Consider the following 23,106-nt stretch of genomic DNA (forward strand, 5'->3'; position numbering starts at 1 on the left):
GATTCGAAAACTGAACCTCTTGAAGAGCAGTCCCTAAATGTGCACGATCCAAGGCTTTAAATGATCCAAATCAGCTCCTGAGATGATAACTTGAAGCTTTATGTGTGAATTGAAGCTTGAAACGAACTAGATCTTGATTAATTTTCCACTTCCATCTTCATGAGTTTGCTTGAAATGTACACAAATTTTGCTCGAATTTGATGATCCAATGCTTGATTCTTCATCCACTACATTCAATAAACCAGAATATGGAAGAAAAATGCTATGCTATGTGGAGAATTTTCAAGTTTTGATTGAGAGAAAATTTGGAGGGAAAAAGTTTCAAGATCCAAAAATGGTGAAAAAAGTGATTAACCTCCCAAATTCTGTTATGATTAGAGTATATATATGCTCTACTAATCACCCTCTAATCATGTTTAAGCCAAATGTTAATGAAATGAGTGAATTAGGGAGTGTTTTGGCAAATTGAGTTTTCACCCTATGCATGAAAATGCATGGTGAATAGTGCATGAATTTTCCTTCAAATTTACTCAAAATATGTTTTGGAGCAAGTTTCAAATGATGTTTGTAAGCCAATGCAAGTGAAATTATGTGTAGACCATGAATATTTCTCAAAATCACTTTTTCCCTCCACTTTTTAAAATTAAATCACTTGAAAAATGGACTTTTTATGTGATGAGTTTTCATGAAATATGATGATGGATTATGATAGTACATGTCAAATGGAGTTTGCTCAAAAAAAAGAACCACATGAGTTGGCCTTGTGAATCAAGAGTTATGCCACTTTGAAATTCAACTTTTTTGTGCTTAGATCAATCCATAACTTGTCAACCACAAACGAGAAATTCATGTTCTTGGACTTTTTGGAAAGGTGAGAGCAAGATCTACAACTTTCATGTTGGACAAAATTTCATTTGAAGCATTTTTGGACACGTAATTTTGAGGAGGAAAACTTTCCATTTTTGGCAGTTTTCAATTACAAGTCACTTTCTATTTTTGGAAAGTTTTCTCCTGACTTTATTTTCTTCATTCTTGATGTTTGAAATGTCAAATGAAACTTGTTTCAACATGAATGAAGTGTATCCAACTCAATTCCACTTCCAAATCCATAAAATCAAGCACAGTTGACCACAATTGACTTTCTATGGTTCCAGATGAAATTCAGCCTGACAGTTGAGCTTTGATCATCCAATCTTTGGCCAAACCACTTCAAAATGATCCTTAGACCATATGACTTTCTAGGGCTTTGTCCCAATGAAAATAGCACATGCTTGCTTGTTTGACTGATTCTCCTGACCAGTTTGACCTAATTTATCAGTGGGCTTGCACTTGGGCAAATGGCTATGCAATGCTATGCAATGGACTTTTTTATGCTAATGACCTAATGATGAAAATGTATGTACAAATGGGAGGTGCAAATTTGAGGTGCTACAGCTGCCCCTATTCAATCAACTGGGAACCCGAATGGATGAGAGCAACGGCTATCAGACTTTCAGGGTAAACAGGGATTGAATACCAAGAACCGTAGAATTTGCACACTGCCGGGATTTGTCTCTTTTCTGTTTTTCTTCTTTTTCTAGGTACAATCACATCCAGACATCGACACACGATGACTGGGATCAGAAATCATCTCAACTAGATGCCAACGGACAACTAGGAAAAACTCAACGTTTACCCAGACCAACGGAGAGGTAAATCCACATGGGGACAGGTACAACTAGACGTCATAGGACGAATAGGGAAAAACTCAACGTTTACCAAGACCAATGGAGAGGTAAATCAACTCTACTGGGACGACCAGGAAAGGATACAACCATACGTCAGCGGACGAAATGGGAAAAACTCAACGTTTACCAAGACCAACGGAGAGGTAACCAATCATTAATGAATGACTGGAAGACTCGACCAGACGTCATAGGACGAAAGGGAGAAGCTCGACGTTTATCGACACCAACGGAGAAGGAGAAAACTCAACCAGACATCATAGGATGAAAGGGAGAAGCTCGACGTTTATCGACACCAACGGAGAAGGAGAAAACTCAACCAGACATCATAGGATGAAAGGGAGAAGCTCGACGTTTATCGACACCAACGGAGAAGGAGAAAACTCAACCAGACATCATAGGATGAAAGGGAGAAGCTCGACGTTTATCGACACCAACAGAGAAGGAGAAAACTCAACCAAACATCATAGGATGAAAGGGAGACTCGACCAGACGTCATAGGACGAAAGGGAGAAGGAGAAAGCCACTTCACGAGGGAAAGGCACCACAACCGGAAACCGAATAGGATGTCTACTGGGAATTCTGGTTGGGAAATCAACCAGACATTAATGAATGACTGGGACTAGGGTATACAATCAAACGTTCACGGACGAATGAGAAAAACACAACGTTTATCGAAACCAACGGGGAGGTAAATCCACATGGGGACAGGGTACAACTAGACATCATAGGATGACTAGGAAAAACTCGACGTTTATCGACACCAACGGAGAGGAGAAACTCTGAGGGGAATCATCTGGCATTACCAAATGATCTGTGGCATAAGCAACTATACGTCATCGGACGCATAGGAAAAACTCGACGTTTATCGACACCAACGGAGAGGAGAAATCTTCTGGGGACGACCCTGTGGGGAAAGATATCAACTATACGCCAACGGACGCATAGGAAAAACTCGACGTTTATCGACACCAACGGAGAGGAGGACTCTTCTGGGGAGAGTGAACACAACCAAATCATCAACGGATAATTGGGAAAAACTCGACGTTTATCGACACCAACGGAGAGGAGGAAACTCTGCTAGGGAAGAAGGACGACGTTACGAACATCGAAAAATGATGTTTACCGACACCAAAGAAGACCAGACACTACGCATGACTGGGAAAGCACCGAAAGATGGTGTTTACCGACACCAAAGAAACAACACACGCGGGTGCTGACAGGATACTGACATCTACATGTCTGGGCAAGGCCACATACTGGCAGGGGATCTCACTAGGGACCAAGGTCATGACAGCGAGCAAACAGGAAGGAACACCAAGGATACCAGGTTGTAGGTATGAAACGGGTGACCGACCAAACGTGAATTGGTTTGTGTTCCAAAACACTCAACATCCTGAAGAGGGATAGAAAAGCAGTCTTGTTAAAGGATGGATATCCGATTCCACAAGGAATACGAATCTTACTCGACTGGGGAGGACGACTTCGACCCAAGAGCGCATGAGATACATTATCTATAGCCGTCAAAACGTAGATAACACACTCGCATGGAAGATTATCCATAACCGGGTTGTAGGTTGTTAGATGGATAAACGACCGACATCATCCTGAAGAGAGCGAAAGCAAACTTGTTAAAGGATGGACATCCGATTCCACGAGGAATACGAATCTTACTCTGCTGGAGAAAACAATCAAAAGACTGACCAGAGAGTGCATGAGACATATTATCTATAGTCGTCAAAACGTAGATAATACACTCGCATGGAAGATTATCCATAACCGAGTTGTAGGTTGTTAAATGGATAAATCGACCGACATCATCCTGAAGAGAGCGAAAGCAAACTTGTTAAAGGATGGACATCCGATTCCACGAGGAATACGAATCTTACTCTACTGGAGGAAACAATCAAAAGACTGACCAGAGAGTACATGAGACATATTATCTATAGTCGTCAAAACGTAGATAATACACTCGCATGGAAGATTATCCATAACCGGGTTGTAGGTTGTTAAATGGATAAATCGACCGACATCATCCTGAAGAGAGCGAAAGCAAACTTGTTAAAGGATGGACATCCGATTCCACGAGGAATACGAATCTTACTCTACTGGAGGAAACAATCAAAAGACTGACCAGAGAGTACATGAGACATATTATCTATAGCCGTCAAAACGTAGATAATATACTCGCCAGGAAAATTATCCATAACCGGGTTGCAGGTTGTTAGATGGATAAATCGACCGAAAGGAAAGGCATCGGGGTACCAGACTAGGTATGCAAAGATGACCAATCAAAAGGGTAAAATTGCTTACTCGGAGCAAGTATCCAAAGGGAAGTGAGAAACCCACTGGGGACAATACTGCTTGATCAAGGCAAGTATCCAGAGGGGACAAGACTATCAATACCGCCAACTGGGTACTGATAACTGCAAAGAGGGGATTACATCTACCGGTTTGTAGGCAGAAAAACCACGGGAAAGTCACCGTCATCAACTAGGATGAGCACAAAGGGTTAACTCCACCAAGGGGAGAACGTGGGATTTTACAACTACCAGCTTGCAGGTAGAAAACCACAAAGATAGGACTTACAACTACCGGTTTGTAGGTAGAGGCCAACAAACAGAATGAACCACAAAGGTTACCTCTGCTAGGGGATGAAAGTGGGATTTTACAACTACCAGTAGTAGGTAGAAAACCACAAAGACAGGACTTACAACTACCGGTTTGTAGGTAGAGGCCAACAAACAGAATGAACCACAAAGGTTACCTCTGCTAGGGGATGAAAGTGGGATTTTACAACTACCAGTAGTAGGTAGAAAACCACAAAGACAGGACTTACAACTACCGGTTTGTAGGTAGAAGCCAACCGACAAAATGAACCACAAAGGCTACCTCTGCTAGGGGATGAAAGTGGGATTTTACAACTACCGGCTTGTAGGTAGAAAACCACGACGATAGGACTTACAACTACCGGTTTGTAGGTAGAGGCCCACAAATCCCGCTGAGGATAAGATGAATGAGTGCCGGTTAGTGAGCAACTATTCATTTATGCCCCAGGGAAAAACATGAGACAGCCACAAGGAAGCCAATTCAGGATCGATCCAAAAAGGCAAATTGAACCAAGACATCCTAATGAGGAAAGAACTCACTAGGGAAAACCCATCCCATTATGTGTGGGAGGGAACGGAAACAACCGTCATCCACGAGGATATAACTCCTGGGGAAATGCAGAAGGAAATGACAGACACTTTCTGCTTAAGGGGTCAACTCTACATGGAGAGATCAGACACACTCGCGTCTGCTAGGGGGATAACACTGCTGGGGATACCCGCTCGACTAAGGAGTCGCTTGCTGAGAAAACACCAACCTCCCAACCACGCTGAGGAACCCAACTCTGAAGCCGATCCAATGGCGCGATGCTAAACTCTTTCCAACAACCCAATCTCGGCTGGTCACCACGGTTTAGGGCTAATGGACATGTTTGTAATGTTGATGCATGAGTTTTTTTCTGTTTTACACAATGCCCCATGATCATGGAAATGCTATGCACTAATGATGCACTATGCTATGCTTATCTAAATGATGGATGCATAAACACACGTCTCCTCCAGAGACAACACCGGGGACTCCAGGAACCGTGCTGAGGATCTCCTTGCCGCGTCGATTTCCTCCCTGCTGGGGAAAGACAAACCTTGCTGGGGATGAACTCCATCGAACCCGGACTTGCTTGGCGATTACCCTGCTAGGGGAGGCAACCCATGCTTGTTTCTACTGGGGGTGATTTCACCGGACTCGATCCGCTTGGGGACCTTGCTGGGGGAGAACCATCAACACAAACTCTGCTGGGAAGACAGCTTCAGAATCACAACTCCGCTGGGGATACGGTAACCTTCAGGCTTGCTGAGGAGGCACTGATCTCGAATCTGCTAGGGAGATGACACTCTCAAACCCATTGGGGAAATACGGCCTATCGGACACGGGCCGCCCTTCGATTCGTCGAACACTGGTGTTCACCATCCTACCACAGTGTTGACTTTCCACTTTTGAGAACTCCCAGACTCATCTGGACTTTTCTGATCCATCACCTTGTATTCCCGACTCCTCCGTACTCCACGGGGATCGAACTCCTGGGATTATACAAACCTCCCAGTCCTCAGACTTTGAAGAGTCTTCTTGATTAAACCTTCCAGGATCGTCGTCCTTCTTTCGTCGTCCTTTCACCGTTCGTCTATCCCTTGCCCCTGGTTGGACTCTGTGGGGATCTTTTGTCACAAGGCTTCATATCACTACTTGCCAGCGAATGAAGATATCTAACAGCACCTGCACAAGAGATTGTTAGATAAAAGCGTGCCCCCGGCGTGCCAACACTTCAACATCTAGGTCACTCAAACCTCCGAATAAGATTTCCAGATTTCAATCTTATAAGCATGCATCAGAAGGGACCTCTATGTTTCAAAATGCAAATATTCTTATCAAAATAAATGGATGTTTTCGTAATCAAAGCGGTAATGAAAACAAAAACAAAACTATTTGACTGAACACGCATTTATTGACTGAAAAAAAGGTGGCTCAAAACCGAGCAACACACAAGAAGCAATCCCTGAAAAGAGGTGATCACGCACAAAAGGAAAAAATTATCCTAATGGCAATGTGGAACCGTGATCTCATCGGGTTCCAACTCGGTTACACCCCATATGTCCTCAAGACTTTCCGCACTTTCGGCCTTCTGAACCAGACGCTTCCGATCGATCTCTGTCGGAGACTAGCCGAGTCATCTAAAGCTCAAACGATCATGCTAGACGCAGTTGTTCGTTTCAATCCCTCTTTTTCCTGGACCGCCCTTTCGGGTTTCAGTCCACCGGGATACCCATTTTTGCCCAAGTCGCCCTTGTGGGGTTCGACTTGCCGGGTGTACAGTTCTTTTCATTTATTATCCCTAACTTTTGCCCGAACCTTTTCTCTTTTTCTTGGTTCGCCGGGATGCCCCTTTTTGCCTGGACTCTTTCATTCTTTTTTGTCCAGCGGGTCTCTTTCACGAAGTATTTTCTAACTGCGTCCGCATTCACAGGGGATGGAAAATCCTCATCATTCGTGGTCGTCAAAAACAAAGCTCTGTCAGAGGAGACTTTTTTTTTTTTACCACGAACGAGCCTTCATAATTTGTTTATCCACTTGCCCCACGATCATTGAGGAGGAAGGATCCTTTTCAACACCACATCTCTTCCATGCCACCCACGAGGTCGCACTTCTCGGTTAACAACACTCTTCATTTACTGGGTACAACTGCCCCATGACAAGTAACTGTCAGCCTCTTTTCGCAATCAGGCCTAACGCGTCATACTGAGTCCTTATCTACTCATCCTTTTTTAACTTCTCATCCATCTGGACTCTCCACAATGAGATCTAGCCTCCAGCAGGCAATATCACTTCCATCCCATACTGAATGAGGAAGGCGTTGCCCCAGCAGATGCACGTAGCGAAGTACGACACTCAGGATACCAACTTCGTACTCGGCCACCATCGTTGGTGCTTTCAACTGTTATCGGGGAAGCACTAGCTCACTCACTTTAAACTCTCCCCATCAGACATCAGAATCCGTTCGGATTCAGGGTTAGGCCCCTCCTCCGGGATCGGTCACCCTCAATCTTTCGATTTGAGTACCTCGAGATGTCCTCATCAGGGACTTCAGACTTCCTTGGTTGAGAATCATCAATGGGTTGTTGGGCGAGATAACCACAATACCCTCCTCTTGATTGCTTTCTGGGAGGTATACCGAATATCATATTCAGTCGACACCATTTGCCTTCTCGCAACCCGTCCGTTCCATGTTATCTCCTCAAACACATACTTGATCAGATCCATTTTGGACATCCACAAAGTGGTATGAGCCAGCATACTGTCTCGGTCGGCGAACAGCCTATGCCAAAGTACATCGAGTTTTCTCGAGCAGTGAGTGTATTGTCTCACGGTCGATAAACTTTTTGCTTAGGTAAATTGCATGCTCTTTTCGACAAGACTAGTCATGCTGACCCAATACGCCTCATAGACCCCTTGAGGGCTGTCAAGTACCAGATTAACAGTTGTTTCTTCCACGGGAGGCATTAGAATCGGAGGTTCCTGCTACTTATTTTCCTTTCCATGCCCCTTGGCAGTTACCATTCCACCTGACCATTTGATTTCTTTTCTCTTTTATTTGTTTTTGGTTCAGGCGTTTCTAGTATTGTTCTTTTTTTTTTTTTTTTTTTTTGCAGGATCGACCTCGATTCCTCTTATCCGCCCATAATAAGCCTCGGCAACTTACCGGACAACACTCCATAAGTGCACTGATTCGGACTCAACAGTATGAGTTATCTCTACCTGTCAAACAACTTGATCCACCGGATGCCCCTCTTCTGCTTGGGACTTCGTCATCGTGTCATCAACATGGCATTTGCTTTCACGATGAGTCATATCATGAAACAAAGTCACCGTAGACCTTCGATCCATGGCACCGGCCTCCTTCTTCACTAGAGGATAGTCTTCTCTCGATGGTAGCTCGTGCCCCACAACATGGGTATTCCACCCTGGTGTACCTTGATGCAACCAGATGAAGATATCAACCTGCTCTTTCGACAGGGCTACCATTCTGTTCTTGACTTGCCTCTGAAGCGGCCTCAACTTTCATTTCCCTTCTGACCTCGACGGTACTTGGGATTACCATCTTGACTCGCTCCTCGTGTGGTTGAATCACCTTCTCCTCTTGTTTCAACAACCTGGCTATTTTCAGCAGATCACAATCTTCTTCGCCTTCTTCTTCGGCATGCTAGCTTGGATTGTCGAAGTCATATAGAGGTGTACCCAAATTGTTATCGATGAGATCAGGGGGGTAATCACTTTTGTGGTTGGAACAAGACATGTTCAAAAGAAAAACGAAAAACATTGCCATTTTTATTTTATTTTTTAAAACTGCAAAAAATGAAAAACAGGGAACACCGCTTTTGATCACAAAAAACATCCATTTATTACTGATGCAAAATGTTGCAAAATGAGACACATGAGGTGGCCCTTACAATGGACCAGTACGTTTCGGGCAAAACGTATGGCTTTCATGCAAACAAAATTAACACAGAAAAACTACTCTTCTGGATGAGCGACAGTGATGCTTTTGGAGGCCTTCCAGTTGCCTGGTACGCATGACTTTATCCACAGCTCTAGCTCGCGGTCGCGGTCGATCTCTTCACTCACTGAACAAGCATGATCAGAATTCAGCATTCCTGCACTGATGAAGATGTACGGTGGACGACGTCCTCTGTTTGGTCTAGACGACTCTTGATCTGGATAACCGATCCCAAACATGTCTGCCTTCACCACTATGTCAATGATCCTTCCCCAACCTCGGGCCTCTTTGTTCTTCACCACCTCTAGAGCTTGCTTATAAGAAGAAATGGACAGCGTCTTCTCTTTCCCAATAACAACAGCATTCTCTACCTTGATGGTTTCAATTGCTTGACTGGGTGTTTCAACTTTTTCACTATCCATTTCCACTTCCCTCGTCTTCTGGGTTGTATCTCTCATCAATGCACACCCCTCTGTGGCAACGGCCGCACAACAATTATCAACAACAGGGAGAGCTCCATCCTGCATCAGAGGTTTTGGGACCACAGCCATGGGAACCTTTAACTGATCTTCCTCAGTCATCTCTATTCCTTTCTTGACTTTTTTCACCATCTTCATCTTTACAGGACCCTTCCTGGGTACAGGGTTGACATCCCCATCCATGATCTGTGCCAAGCTGATGATCTTGGAGTCCACCATATCCTGGACAACATGTTTGAAAGCTCTACAACCCTCAATGCTGTGCCCGGGTGCCTCAGAATGGAACTCGCACCTGGCATTCTCATCATAGTGTGCAGGCCTCTTCTGTTGTGCTATGGGAATCAAAATCCTTGGCCGGACTAACCCCAAATCCCTCAATCTCCTGAACAAAAGGGTGTAGGTCACAGGTGGTTCCTCGAACTGACGCTCCTCCTTTTTCTTCTTCACCTGACTCCTAGCTCTCGGTGCCTTCTGTTGAGGTGGTGGTTGTTGCGGTGGTACAAGTGGATTACCAACAGGAGCGGTTACAGCAGCAGCATAAGGATGATAACGATCCTTACTGTGTTCTCTTTTTACCGGCATACCAACTGACTCAATCTCCTTCTTGAACGGACCACTGTCAGAGGGTTTCCTGGCTACAGAGTCAGAGGGATTTGTCACCTCGGGTGACAGAGCTTTTCCCTGAACTTTCTCCACCATCAACCACTTCTCAATCTTTTCCAATCTCTCGGCCATGGCTTTCTGCCCCAAGGCAAGCCCTTGCACAATACCGAACAAATCTCTCACCATCTCTTTCAGTTCGAGGATGTCGGCGTTGGGAGGATCCATCAGCTCGGATTTGTTGCCCCTAGCAGGATATCTGAGCAAACAAGCTATGCGCACCGGTTGACACCTACAAAACAGCAAATGGGTTAGTATGACTCACACATGCAATGTCTATCCGTACTAGGAATATCTGTCCTTAGATTTTGGTTTCACAGAGGCAGATAAAATTTTATCAATAATGACATCTGGATGTCTCTCAACCTGAGTCTCTGTTAAAAATAATGGACCCTGAGTACGGACAGACATGAGTTGAATGCAGATGAATGCGAAATGAGACCAATGCAAATGCATGAATGCAGGTCGCTGCGCCATCCAGTCAACTGAAGACCCTTTCTCTGAACCAGTCACAGTCAACTGAGTCACCATAAATCCGACTTGGGGAGTTCCGAAATAAACGGAACTGGAGATTACATCACTATCATCACAGGAACATTCACTGAACGGATGATAGCCAGATCCTCTGAACAGGTACTCTCAAATTCAACCCAGGGATCCGAAATAAACGGAACCCGCTGATAAACCACGGACAGAACTCTGGCGTCCCAGAAATAAATGTCCACAATCCATAGTCACCATCAGTACCAAGAGTCACCAACAAGTCACCAACAAGTCAGCAACTGTCACCATCTGTACCTGTTAAAGTGATCATTCCCTCCCCACTCACGGGTGTCATCTAGGCCAGGGTAAGGTCGAGAGAAACGCAGGATAAACAACCCTTTCAAGAATATCATCCTGTGCACACCAGATGTATGCACCGATAATACCCCATCAGAGTCTGAACTGCTCGTGATATCAATGTTCCGCTAAGTGGCGTACACCATCCGCTTCCCATGAATCACTCTATTCCTAGGTTTCCTAGATTGCACTCATAGCCTGGGTATTGGGCCTTTTACCTCGAGTAACTCCCACCCCAAACAGAGAAACACAGCCAGCACAGCAGATGAATATGAATGAATGCAAACATTAATGCACACATTGAATGCAAACAGTAAATGAAAGGAATGCAATAAACAACAGCAAATAGCAACCAAAGCCCTAACCTAGAGAGCGCTAGGAGAGACTCGCTTAGGGAAGAAGGACCAGCACAGGTCAACTTCTCCAAAGATCCCCAGCAGAGTCGCCAGCTGTCGCATTACGCGAAAAAACCGGCGGGAAACAAGAACAACAGAGCCGCCACCGTGCGTTATTTATCCCAAAAGAGGGAAAGGAAACGCTCGAAGTAAACCTGGAAAAAGCATGGTCTCGCGACCAAAGAGAATGGGATCGGGAGTCGGTTATGCGAAGGGAATGTATTAGCACCCCTACGCATCCGTCGTACTCGACGGGATCCACGCACAATAGGAAGGAAAATGGTTGCTAAAACACTGCTCAAACACATACAAATACCGGCTGAAAGAGACACAAGAACAGACAAGACTGACTCGGCAGGATACCGCATCCTGGGCCTACTTAGTCTATCAAACATAGACATCAAAGTCTAAGTAGTTCGGATTGGGGAAACGACACATGCTCGCTAGGATGTCGCATCCTATGCATACGTATCTCCTTTGGACGAAGGAGAATCAGAGCATTCGTAGCTCGGCTGACACGCACACAAACAAACACAGGCAAAGGCAAACGTGGAGCCTGAATGCCAATCACTGGACTTACATCAGCATCCGAACCAAAAACACACACAAGGAGGCAAACATGGAGCCTGAATGCCAATCACTGGGCTTACATCAGCATCCGAACCAAAAACACGCACTAACACTAGAACCCGAATGCCACTCGATGGACTTACATCAGCTTCCGAACCAAAAACACACACAAGGAGGCAAACGTGGAGCCTGAATGCCAATCACTGGGCTTACATCAGCATCCGAACCAAAAACACGCACTAACACTGGAACCCGAATGCCACTCGATGGACTTACATCAGCTTCCAAGCACACAACAACACAAAACAAAGACACAGGCGCCCGGAGAGATCTGCTCATCTCCTGCCTACGTACCTCATCTGGTATGAGGATCAGGGCGACGTAGTTCCCCTACGAAGGGACACATGACTAGCCTAACCAGATAACAGAGGGAGACACAACTAGGGAGACTAACTCGAGCCTAGATGTTATCATGCAAAATCATCCCTAAGTCAAGGTTTCTAGCTAACTTGCACAGGAAGCAAACCTATCTTATTCAACACAAGCAAACAGTAAATCAAGCATTCACAAGTAGCACACACTATATGCACACAAATGGGGCTCAAACAAGGGGTAAGGCTGCAAAGGCAAGCCAACTGTACAGGTGAGGTTTTGCTCTTAACCTTGCCATTGAGGGGCTAAGGTGAAGCTGATGAAAGGAGAGTGAAGATAAGACTTCACAGCTCTTATCCCTGGGCAGGGAGAGCTTCAGACAAAGGAGCGTGGGTTCAGAAAGTGGGAACCCTTCTACACTCGAGACTCTGACACAACTGTACATTGTACAAGATCTTGGGTTTGTGTCCCAATGCATCAACACAGTGGTGTGAGCAGAGGGACGACTCAACAGAATAGTGGGGGATAGATTGCATATCCCTTTGATCCACCAATTGCCTCATAGAGGTCTTCACCTTCTTGGCACAAAATGTAAACAACCACAAACATCGCCTCTTAAGGAGGACTTCAGACAGTTGCCTGGCCAAGTAACAGGCCAGGTCTTCCAGACTACATGAAGACGAGAGAGTCTACCTCAACTGGTTTAAAAAACCAAGCAGCAGCAAGCAAGTTCTTAAAGAACTGTAAGCGACTTAATGTACCTGAAATCAATCAAGTATCATCAGTACTCAGACAAACCAATAGTAAACAGCAAATTGTTAATCAGTTATTCTGTACAAAGCAACACAAGTTAATGCACACAAGTGCAAGCCATAAGCCTAAGCTCAAGCATCAATCCCTACAACACAAAGTCAAGTTAGTAGACAACATCAAACAATCCCAATTTAATTGACTTGAAGTAATCTCCTTAAGCATAGTGCATTTCATCCTGAAAAGTCAAACCAAATGTGAGAAACAAGACCACTAGGCCAAGCCTAGGGTCCAAAGGGGAGAAAAAAATCTAAACAGCAAGTGATTCTACACTAAAATCAAATTCAAACAAATTAAAAGAAAATTCAATTGGTCCCATGCTCATACCATTCACCATTATCATTTCATGCACATTTTAACATCAAACATGCAATTTGCAACACCCAAAGACCCAAACAGAACTATCTCACTCAAAAGCATACCAAAACAATTCCAAAAATCCTAAAATAATTCACACCTAAACAGGACACAATCAACAAGTAGCATGTCAAGTTTCAGCTCAATTGGACAAAATAAATTAGGTCAATGAAAATCAAGAAGTCCAGACACATTTACACAAGCCAATTCAAGACATCAACATAAGCATCAACTTCCAAAAATCACAAAACAGTGACAACAATTGAGAAATGAATGGGATCAAAACCATGATGTCCTACAATGTCTCTAAAATGCTAATGTCAAATTCCATCTTCATCCAATACACTATGAGAATTTCACAAGCAAAATGCCAACATGTATCACACAATGTTACCAAATGAGCATACAGTGAAGAAAATTATCAATCAATTAGAAAACTCCATCAAAACTTCCATAAAAAATCACATGTTATCTTGACATATCAATGATCATCCACACAAAATTTCAGCTCAAACCAACATCCCTAAGCATTTTAAATAAAATCATGAAGTTGACCTAGCTTGGTGTGACACAAATTGTCACACCTTAATTCAAAAATTCATATCTCCCTCACCAATTATCCAAAAATCATAAACTCTACAAGAAAATCACCATCAAGATGTCCAGAACAAGCACAAAATTTTTCATCCATTTATTTGAAAGCATCATCATTTTATGAATGATATGGTGAGCATGGTACACAAATGATACATTCAAACAATCCCTAGGCAATTTATTTTTCCACACGTGCAAAAAAAATATTAAAAATCACCATAAAAAGCTACACATCACAAGGAGAATAATGCAAAAAGTCTCATCAAATTTGGACAAAAAATGAAGAACTTATGAATTTTTGAAGTTTGGAAAACAATGCATATGGAAATTGGAGGGAAAAATAAAATGGATTTAAGTTTGAAAACATGCTGCAGGTGATACGCGTATGGTGCACAGTGATACGCGTATGGCCAGTGGTGGCTCAGTGATACGCGTATGGCGCATAGTGATACGCGTATGGCGCACAGTGATACGCGTATGGCGCATAGTGATACGCGTATGGCCAGCGGTGGTTTCCACCATCTTCTTCGCGAAGACGGCGGAGCTGTGTTCAGAAAATTTTCCAGAATTTTGAGATGCATACATCAACAGAAAGCTCTTTCAATGTAGATTACAGATCAATCAATATCTAAACCTAACAATCCATGGATTAAGAGATCCGAGCAAAAACATTTGGACATGTCAAACTTTAAGCAAGCATAACTCATTCATTTTTTATCCATTTCACACGAATTTTATATCAGATTAATCAGCATGAAAAACTCTATCTAAACATGTTAATGGAATTAAGAATTGAGAGATTCGAAAACTGAACCTCTTGAAGAGCAATCCCTAAATGTGCACGATCCAAGGCTTTAAATGATCCAAATCAGCTCCTGAGATGATAACTTGAAGCTTTATGTGTGAATTGAAGCTTGAAACGAACTAGATCTTGATTAATTTTCCACTTCCATCTTCATGAGTTTGCTTGAAATGTACACAAATTTTGCTCGAATTTGATGATCCAATGCTTGATTCTTCATCCACTACATTCAATAAACCAGAATATGGAAGAAAAATGCTATGCTATGTGGAGAATTTTCAAGTTTTGATTGAGAGAAAATTTGGAGGGAAAAAGTTTCAAGATCCAAAATTGGTGAAAAAAGTGATTAACCTCCCAAATTCTGTTATGATTAGAGTATATATATGCTCTACTAATCACCCTCTAATCATGTTTAAGCCAAATGTTAATGAAATGAGTGAATTAGGGAGTGTTTTGGCAAATTGAGTTTTCACCCTATGCATGAAAATGCATGGTGAATAGTGCATGAATTTTCCTTCAAATTTACTCAAAATATGTTTTGGAGCAAGTTTCAAATGATGTTTGTAAGCCAATGCAAGTGAAATTATGTGTAAACCATGAATATTTCTCAAAATCACTTTTTCCCTCCACTTTTTAAAATTAAATCACTTGAAAAATGGACTTTTTATGTGATGAGTTTTCATGAAATATGATGATGGATTATGATAGTACATGTCAAATGGAGTTTGCTCAAAAAAAAGAACCACATGAGTTGGCCTTGTGAATCAAGAGTTATGCCACTTTGAAATTCAACTTTTTTGTGCTTAGATCAATCCATAACTTGTCAACCACAAACGAGAAATTCATGTTCTTGGACTTTTTGGAAAGGTGAGAGCAAGATCTACAACTTTCATGTTGGACAAAATTTCATTTGAAGCATTTTTGGACACGTAATTTTGAGGAGGAAAACTTTCCATTTTTGGCAGTTTTCAATTACAAGTCACTTTCTATTTTTGGAAAGTTTTCTCCTGACTTTATTTTCTTCATTCTTGATGTTTGAAATGTCAAATGAAACTTGTTTCAACATGAATGAAGTGTATCCAACTCAATTCCACTTCCAAATCCATAAAATCAAGCATAGTTGACCACAGTTGACTTTCTATGGTTCCAGATGAAATTCAGCCTGACAGTTGAGCTTTGATCATCCAATCTTTGGCCAAACCACTTCAAAATGATCCTTAGACCATATGAACTTGATAAATCAACCCTAGGGCTTTGTCCCAATGAAAATAGCACATGCTTGCTTGTTTGACTGATTCTCTTGACCAGTTTGACCTAATTTATCAGTGGGCTTGCACTTGGGCAAATGGCTATGCAATGCTATGCAATGGACTTTTTTATGCTAATGACCTAATGATGAAAATGTATGTACAAATGGGAGGTGCAAATTTGAGGTGCTACACATGGATTATGGACGAAGGAACACTAAGAAGTACAGTTTCCGATGTCCCGACTTTAAAGAGTTAAGGAAGCTAACATCTTTTGTATTAGATCCCTTGGACATCAAACAACGTCATGGGAAGCTTCTGTCCATCTTTTCTGCTGATGTGGTTGAAGGACTCTTGAGTGTGCTAGTGCAATTCTATGATCCTCTCTACCATTGTTTCACTTTCCCAGATTTTCAGCTTGTGCCTACCTTGGAGGAGTATTCTCATCTTTTGGGGAGACCTGTTTCTAGTAAAGTGCCTTTTAGTGGATTGGAGGAGATTCCCCGATCTAGTATTATTGCTGAAGCTCTTCACTTGAAGAAGTCTGACATAGAGGCTCATGGAGTGAAGAAAGGAGGGATATTTATGTTGCCATTTGTTTTCCTTATCAAGGAAGCTACTACCTTTGCTCAAGCTGGTAGTGTGGATGCTTTTGAAGCTATCTTTGTGTTGCTGATCTATGGATTAGCTTTGTTCCCTAACATTGACGGTTTTGTTGATGTTAACGCCATTAGACTTTTCTTGATTGGGAATCCTGTGCCTACTTTGTTGGGTGATATTTATTTCTCTTTGCATCTAAGGAATTCTAAAGGTGGTGGAACGATTGTCTTTTGTATTCCTCTTTTGTACAAGTGGTTTATTTCCCACTTGCCTCAGACACCTGCTTTTGTGGAGAACAAAAAATGTCTAAGGTGGTCTTAGAGACTTATGTCTCTCACTAATGATGATATAGTTTTGTATGACCCATCTTTAAGCAGTTTGGATACAATTGATAGTTGTGGTGAATTCTCTAATATGCCTCTCATTGGTACACAAGGAGGAATGAACTACAACCCTGCTTTGGCTCGTCGTCAACTTGGGTTCCCCTTGAGAGACAAACCAAATAACATGTTGTTAGAAGGTCTTTTCTCTCAAGAGGGTAAAGATCCCTAACATTTGAAGTACAAGATTGTTCATGCTTGGCATAATGTGCATAGGAAAGGAAGATCCGAACTTGGTACGTGCAATTGTGTAGCTTTGGAAGCTTACACTCTTTGGGTGAAGAAGAGAGCTATGGAGTTGAAGATGTCTTATCCTTGCGAAAGACCTATGTCTATAGTTATGGTTGAGCCATTAACTCTCCCTAACGAAGATGTAAAGGAGTTGGAAGATGCGCTCTCCAAGATGAAGCAAGAGAAGGACATGTGGGAAGAGCATTTATGTGCTTTGAGCAAGAAGCATGAAGAGTTTTAGTTGGAGTCTAAGGACAAAGATGGACTTATTGAGCTACTCGAAGACCGAGTGATGAAGAGGCAGAGAGAGCCAGAGGTTTCATCTTCTAGCATGCCTCTCAGCCTTCCGTTGCTTAGAAGAAGATTGTTGATCAGCTTGTCCTCGAAAAGACTTAGATGAAGGCTTCTTTTGAGACCGAGATCCATCGCATTCGAAGGAAGTGCGCGCCTTCAGCCAGATCTTCTGACATTGTTGTTAGGGATCCTTAGGATGACTAGTCTCCTTTTCTCTTGTATCTTTTTATTTTGGTTTCTGAAGTTGTACTCAGTGTAATCCTTCCAATTTATAAAAATAAAAAGGGATTTTTGGTCATATCAAATTGTTGCAATTGCCATTTAAATATTATATATTTGCAAATGATATAGTAAGTTCCTTGAAAAAAAAAATATAATCAAGCATTGCATTTCATGCATCATTTGCATAAGTAGGTTTTTGCCAGATGTCTGATTGGTGTTTCTTCTGTGCTTTAGCCAAGCTGACTCACCAGTACAATACCCGAGTCAATCATCTGAAAATCATGGGATATTTGGAGCAAGAGAACATAGAGCTGAAGGACGAGATTGCTCGCCTGACTGTCATAATGGAGTCAGTTCTTGCTGCTCAGAATCAAGCTTCTCCAACACCTGCAACTCCTCCTGCGAGGAGTGTTACTTCAGAGGTGACTACCTCTACCATGCCTGCTGCTATCGCCTATTTCGTGCCGAATATGCCTGCCGGATTCCCATGGGGAATGCCGCCCGAATTTGTGCCCAAAGGCTTTGCGCCTAGATTTTCTTCCATGTCAGCATCTAGCCCGGTCATTTCCATGCCACCTCCCATTGTGCACACTTTTCCTCGCGTAGAGGATACCATCTATCATTCCGAGCCGTCTGAGGGTCCGAATGTTTATGAAAAGATGGAAGAGATGAAAGTCTAGTTTCTTGAGTTGTGCAAGGAATTGAAGACACTGAGAGGTAAAGATTTGTTTGGAAAGAGTGCTGTTGAGTTGTGCTTAGTGCCCAACGTCAAGATCCTAGTGAAGTTCAAAGTGCCTGACTTTGAAATGTATAAAGGGAACTTTTGTCCGCTCAGTCATCTTGTGATGTATGCCCGTAAGATGTCTACTCAAACCGAAAATGATCAATTTTTGATTCACTACTTCCAAGATAGTCTGACGGGTGCTGCACTCTGTTGGTACATGGTGTAACACCCCGAATTAAATAAGAGGATTATTTAATTAAGTTAATAATATATTTAATAATTTAATTACATAAATTGAATTATTGGATTATTATTATTATTATTATTATTATTTGGAATAATAATTAGTGGAAAATATATAAGTTGGAATAAGAGAAAAAGGGTTCATTGTTGGTAAAGAGTTTTCACGTGAAACAGAGAAACGGCTGAAAGGTGAAAAGTGGAGAAAGAGCAAAGGTTGAAGAACGGAAAAGCTTGAAGCTTAGAGACTGCCGGATTATCTCAGGTAAGGGGGGTTTATCGTCGCTTAATGGGTATTATAGATTAACATGTCATGGGTAGTGAGAAACCGTTGAATTTACCCTAATTGGGATTGTTGAATGCTGAAAGATTGTGATGAATAAACTGAGTTTAAGCTGTAATTGAGTCCGTAATTGTGTGAGTCGTGTTTCCCCGAACGTGTAGCTTTTTACGGAAATTGAATCGGAGGTCCGGAAGTCCTCCAACGGCGGAAAATGCGGAAACTCTGCATTCTGCCTTGTGTTAGCGCAGGAACTGCTGTTTTGTCTGCGTTAACCGGTTAACCCAGGGCGTTAACCGGTTAACACTGTTATATTTTCTGGAAATGTGTTGTTTTGCCTGCGTTAACCGGTTAACCCAGGGCGTTAACCGGTTAACACTGTTGCGTTTTGCCAGAAAATGTATTTTTGTCCTGCGTTAACCGGTTAACCCAGGGCGTTAACCGGTTAACACTGTTGGAAATTAGAAAAATTGGTATTTTAATGTTGAGAACGTGATTGGTGATTGGCCTATTTTAGTTGATTGAGAGGAATAACTTTGTTGGGTTTATGTTATGAAATGTTGATCCAAATATGTGGATCAGTTGTGTTAAAGTTGTTGAAAATACTGAGTTGGAGGCTTGATGAGCCAAAGTTGATTATAAGTTGATTTTTGTTGAAAACGTTGTTGTGTTGATATTATTATTATGTTGTTGACAGTTTAAAGTCGTGTATGCCATGTACATTCATATGCATTAAGTCGGAGCTTTGCTCACACCACGTTGGCCTGGATTGGCAAAATTTTAAGTTGAAAGTTGAAGGCTTATGCCTTGATGCCCACTAAAATGGCAATGATTTTAAGTTGGGAGTTTTACTCCGAATGGTACCACATGCATGACGAGTCGAGTCTCATTAGAGTTGAATTCTGTTGGTTTGTTGTATGTGTATCAGTGGTATTGATCTTGAGTATGTATACGAGTTGTGTTGACATTGGGTGATTAATGAGTTAAATTACTTAACATAACATGATAATTTATAATGTTTGTTATATCGATTAAGGAACTCACCCTTACAATTATTTTTCAGGTAACGAGCAATGAGTTGAGTAGAAGCTAGTGCTTGGAGTCTAGTGTAGTCACCGTAGTGGGTCATGCTCTGATAGATGTAACATCGGGACGGGATGTTTTAATTGTTTATTGTCGGTTGTTGAACCATTTTTCATGTAATACCTTATATGTTGTGGAATGGTTGAGTTGATTCATATCCGCTGCGAATTGTGCAAAAATGTTTAATTTGATTAAATAATGAGCATGACAGTTATTATGTTGTTAAGTGTTGTGTGACACCCTTGGTGCATAATTACTCTGATTGATATGTGTTATTTTAATTAAATATTTGGGGTATTTTAGAAGGGTGTTACACATGGGGTTGGATAGTGCAAGCATTCGCACTTTCAACGACTTAGGAGAGGCTTTTGTGAAGCAATACAAGTATAACATGGACATGGCATCGGATAGAGACCAGCTGAGATCTATGTCTCAAAAGTACAAAGAGACAATTAAGGAATACGCGCAAAGATGGAGGGAGTTGGCTGCCCAGATCACTTCTCCTTTGGAGGAGAAAGAAATGACCAAAATCTTCTTGAAAACTCTGAGTTCATTTTATCATGAACGCATGATCGCTAGTACCCCTAGTAATTTTACCGAAATCGTAAACATGGGGATGAGACTTGAGGAAGGAGTCCATGAGGGACGGTTGTCAAGAGATGAGGCGTCAACAAGCAAGAGATATGGTAGCAACTTTGGCAAGAAGAAGGATAGTGAGACCAATGCAATAAGAAGTGGGAGGCAGAGGAGGCCTCAGATCAGAAGGAATCCCCCACCCTATCAACATCATCATCATCAAGTGTCATCAGTAATTCCGGTATTTTCTAATCAACAAGCAACACCAATTCAACAACAACAACAACATCAACGCCAACTACAACAACCGCAACAAAGAACGAACACCTACAACAACAACAATACCAACAACAATCATCATCAGCATAACTTTGAGAGAAAGGTCTCTTTTGACCCGATTCCTATGTCATATGCAGAGTTGTATCCCTCGCTAGTTCTTAAGAACTTAATTCAACCGAGGAACCCACCACAGATCCCAGAACCACTTCCCTGGTGGTATAAACCTTAGCTCCGTTGTGCTTTTCATCAAGGAGAACCCGGACATGATATTGAAAACTGCTATCCATTGAAGTATGAGGTTCAAAAGCTTATGAAGAGTGGTATGGTGTCCTTTGAGGACCGCGCGCCAAATGTGAAAGAAAAACCTTGGCCGATCATGGGAACTCTTCAGTGAATATGGTGGACGGCTGTCCTGGAGAATTCAAGGTTTATGACGTTCGGTTTATCAAAAGATCCTTGGTGCAGATGCATAAGGATATCTGTATGGTGAGTGACTGTGAACATGACCATGATGGTTGTGTTGTTTGTAGTGTGAACCCAAGAGGGTGTGATGTAGTGAAAAGGGACATTCAACGTCTGATGGATGAAAGCATGATCCAAATTGTTCAATCCCGTCATGTAGATGACGACGTCAATGTCATAGTTCCAGTTTTCAAACAACAAGAGCGGTTGGTAAGTCAATATGACAGCAACAATAATAATAATGTCAGTCAAAGATCAATATCGTCGTTGGTAATACGGTTAGCGGGCCCAGTCACTTATTCATCTGATAAGGCTGTACCATATCAGTACAATGCTACAATGATAAAGAATGGTCAAGAGGTCCTGTTACCTATGAATAGTTCAGTAGTGAGCATTGTTGATGTTACGAAGGTGACCCACAGTGGTCGAGTGTGTGGGCCAGTGTTCCTAGAAAACAAAGAAGAAATGATTGTTGGTAAAAAGGTGGAGGTGCCTAATGTAGATCCAGTTGGTTGTTCAAAAGATAAGTCTGGTGAATCAAACAAATTGAAAGCCAATGATGATGATGAGATACTCCGATTGATAAAGAGGAGTGAGTTTAATGTGGTTGAGTAGCTGCTCCAAACCCTCTCAAAAATCTCAGTGTTGTATCTGTTGACGAAGTCCGAAGCGCAAAGAGAAGCACTACAGAGAGTTCTTGAACAAGCATACGTAGAGCATGATGTTACTGTGGATCAGTTTGATCACATTGTGGCTAACATCACTTCTTGCAACAATCTGAGCTTCTGCAATGAAAAACTCCCTGAGGAGGGAAGAAATCATAACCTAGCTTTGCATATTTCAATGAACTGTAAGGAAGATGCTTTGTCAAACGTGCTTGTTGACACCGGGTCGTCACTGAATGCGCTTCCGAAGTCAACTTTGTCAAAGTTATCTTACCAAGGAGCGCCTATGAGGTATAGCGGTGTAATCGTCAAAGCCTTTGATGGTTCACGAAAGACAGTAATTGGTGAAGTGGACTTTCCAGTCAAGATAGGTCCGAGTTATTTTCAGATTACTTTTCAAGTAATGGATATCCATCCGGCCTATAGTTGTTTATTGGGAAGGCCATGGATTCATGAAGCAGGGGTTGTTACCTCCATTTTGCATCAGAAACTTAAATTTGTCAAGAATGGAAAGCTAGTGATTGTTGGAGGAGAGAAGGCGTTGTTGGTTTGCCACCTGTGATCTTTCTCTAATGTTGAAGCTGAGGATGAGGTTGGAACTCCAATCCAAGCCTTGTCTATTGCTGCTGAAAATAGAGTTGGGGCACCTATGTCCTCGTTGAAAGATGCTTAGAAGATTGTTGAAGAAGGTACTGTTGATCAGTGGGGGCACATGGTAGAGGTCTCCGACAACAAGGGCAGAACCGGTTTGGGGTTCCATAAAGGCTCATTAATTGCAAGATATGAAGATATTAAACTCATGGCAATGAACAACACTTAGCTGCTGTGCTAGAGGATAGCGAAGAGGAAGACTGCACCAACTTTGTAACGCATGGAAAGACATGCAACAATTGGACTGCTGTTGATATTCCTGTTATTTTGCATCAATCTAAGTAATTGCTTTTATATTTTAAAATCCTTCTCATATGCCTAAGGGAGAAGTGAACATTGTTTGGGCATTTTAAATTGATCATCAATAAAATTAATTCTATTCATCCACATCTTTGATGTCTGTTTTACTTTTTGCTTTATTCTAAAATTGGTAATCACAAAAAACATAAATAAACAATATAATTGTCCATCTG

Source organism: Lathyrus oleraceus, chromosome 7 (genome assembly GCF_024323335.1).
Source record: "Lathyrus oleraceus cultivar Zhongwan6 chromosome 7, CAAS_Psat_ZW6_1.0, whole genome shotgun sequence".
NCBI lineage: Eukaryota > Viridiplantae > Streptophyta > Magnoliopsida > Fabales > Fabaceae > Lathyrus > Lathyrus oleraceus.